The sequence below is a fragment of the Nematolebias whitei genome, chromosome 4 (assembly GCF_014905685.2).
Source record: "Nematolebias whitei isolate Nwh7 chromosome 4, NemWhi1, whole genome shotgun sequence".
Classification (NCBI taxonomy): Eukaryota; Metazoa; Chordata; class Actinopteri; order Cyprinodontiformes; family Rivulidae; genus Nematolebias; species Nematolebias whitei.
In genome coordinates this window covers 51727596-51730749 of record NC_056501.1, presented here as the reverse complement: position 1 = coordinate 51730749, position 3154 = coordinate 51727596, and positions in this window count along the sequence as shown.

Here is a 3154-nt window from a genome sequence, read left to right as displayed (position 1 = left end):
GCCCAACCGAGAGGTGAACTTGTGTCGAACAAGTACCGTCACTACTTCGGACGATTCACAGCTGTTCCTACGGAGACGCTGAAAGGGTGCGTTAAATGGAACTCCGTACCAGTGGAGACACCTGCTACAGGTAAAGAGTCGATTTATACCACCTAAGTGTACCGAGGAGGAAGCTGGGATCTCAACGGAGCGTGCCGTTCTGATACTGACACATTTCCCTCATCCATCTTTTCCTCTCCATTTAAACTTCATTTCCATCTTTAAACTCTTATATCTTACCAGAAATCATTCCAGATATTTTCAGAAATGTCTGTTGTGAAGCAAAGGAAAACCATGGCCGTATGGTTTTCCTGACTGTAAAGCTTGCTAATTAATTATGTTGTTTTTGAAATCAATTTGCCAAATTAATGTAAATGTTTGATGTTAAACTTTGATTCTGTTAATAAATGACCGCATTCATTTGATGGGTCAAAGAAAATTAACGTCTCACGTTGCATTTTAGTTTCAATGCACGATATTATTCAGTCCAGAAAAATGAATGAATCCGTTTAATTTATGGATAATATATCACAGATATATGTTCCTCTACATTCTGGTGGCCTCGTACGGTTCATGAATGGACTGTTATTCGTGTAACAATGGAATTTATCATGTTGGCATGAAATGAGATGTTGCAGATTGTTGCTGTGTGAAACGCAGCGTTGTGGCAGCTGCGATGCTCGGAGAAAAAACAGCAATGTTTGCAACTGTGGTGTTTTGAAGGCTGAAAATAAGGTCAATGGGTTTCGTTTGAAAGCTGAATTTGTACATCTGTTGTGTAACTGAAGCTGGGTTTGTGTTAAAACGCTTTATTCTGTTTAAACTGTGTTCCAGACGTTGGTTCTGGTCCGGCTCGGTTCTGATTCGGTTCGAACGAGTCGTGTTTGAAGAAAGAGACGTTTTTAAGAACGGAGCGCCGTCTCCGTGAGCTTTGAGAGTTTATTCGTTACATTTTTAACAGAAAATAGTGCATTTTGAAAGTTAATGGACAGAAAGTTGACCGGACTTGTTCAGGCTAATGCTAACAAAGATAGCTAGAATGACGATGCGTCATTGGTTGAAAAGCGCTGTTTGAAACGCTCTGATTCACTGGAGGGACGAGAGACGTGTCTGTCGTCACTTCCTCTGATGTCAGGTCGTAAAACCCACCCCTGTTGCTGTTCTGTCATTGGTAGATTCAGTCACGTGACCCGGAAATGAAGCTCGTCTTCATAGGAAATTTCAATCTGCTGTTTAAAGTTGAAAAACGCTTTAAAGTTGGTTCTGATCCGCTGCTCCGTTTCTTTGAAGCCTAATCGCTGAAACTTTGCCACGTTTAAGTTTTAAATCCGTCATTAAATGGTGTTTTTGGACCACGCTAGCCGATGCTAATTTTAAGCTAACGGCTAACGACCGGATGTCACCAAAGCCACAGGAAGTCACCGCGACTCCTACTGGTCATCACTAACAGTGTCTGGGGTAAAATAAAATAAGGTTATGCTGCCACCTCCTGTTGGAAACTTGAAATCACAGTTTCACTTCGTTTTTAGGATATTTTGGGTGAAAGGAAACTTTTCTGATTTATTTTTACCACCTAAAACACTACATCTTCCTATTTAATTTTTAAATAGAAGATAATGGCAGGAGAGGACGAAAACATTGACCTTTTAAACTCCCAAGATGTCATCTAGGGAGCCTTATGTATTTTAACAAATCCAATTATTGATGCACCGTTAGAATACCTTGATGACACTCAAAGAGCGGAGGAACTGAGAAGTTTAGCAAAAGGAGCCACGGTTAAAGAGAATAAAAAGCTGAGCCATGAACGGTTAGCAAAAATTTTTCTGCTTCTCAAAGAGGAATTGGATCAACAGGTTGAACGAAATGTCGTGCTGTCTAGAGCATATGCAACTGACAAGGAGAGGTTTCTCAAATTGATGGAACAGTCTAAACTTGATGAAGAGACACGTGCAGTTGAGGTGCAAGGTGAGAGGGAGCTCTTAGAAAATCAGCTGTCATTACAGGCTCACTCATTTGAGGAGAAGATTAGGGATAAAGAGCTTCAGTACCAAGCATTGTGTTCAGACAACTGTGTGCTACAACAACAGTTGCAGCTCGCATCAAAAGCTCTGAACGAATGCAGACTGGAAAAAGACGCGTTACTCCTACAGAGCGTGCGTTTACAAAGTGAATGTCAAACATCACAGGAACGCTTAAAAGCCTGTGAGGAGAAACTAGCCGCGGCAACAAATAAAAGTTCTGACGTGGGGCGAGTTTGTCTGGAACTCAAAGAAGATCAAGGTCAGAGTCCAGGCCACCCGCCATCACCTCAGAAAGGTTTTGGTGCACCTCTTGCTCTTAATCCCATCCTGCAACCTCCACATGTGTGTAGAGAAACACCTCCACCCTCATCTCGGGTAATAGGGACAGACCTGCACCAGTTCGCACTACCAACCATGCAAGAGAGACCGTTGATACTTCCTCCTTCAATAGATGATTTGCAAAAAATCTCAAAATATGTACAACGCTTTGTACCTGGTCCAATGGGTTCAACTGGAACAAAAGCGTACCTCAAAGACCTTGAATTCAGACTGGGTGGTTATCCTAATGCTACGGTTGAGGATAAAATCAGTCTGATAAGGCTCACTTCGGACAGAGAGGTGTTCACCTTCATCGAGCATCTACCTGATGCAACGAGAAGGGATTACAACCTTCTGTGTGAAGCTTTGATCAGAGAGTACGACCCCTGCACGGGACCTGCTGGTTTCCCGGCTGCTGACAAGGTCTCGCAGGGCAAGCATGAACATCCAAAAGTCTATTACAAAAGAATCTTCCAAGCTTATTTTGGTAACAGAAATGAAACCGGAATGGAGGGGGAAGAAGGTTTTAAATTTGTTTTCAGCAAAAATCTCCACACTGACTTTAAAACGTCAGTACAAATGATGGCAAATTTCAGAGAAAAATCCATCAATGAGATTAAACAGTGTGCTGTGAATGTGTTTGAGGCATGTTCTCATGCTAAGACGCCCATAGAAGTGTTTCCTGGTGTAAAGGTTAAACCCCACTCCCTAGAACTGGAAGGACGGCGTGCTTCGCCGCCTCCTCCTAAAAAAGGCGAGAAAAAGCAGTCTTTTCA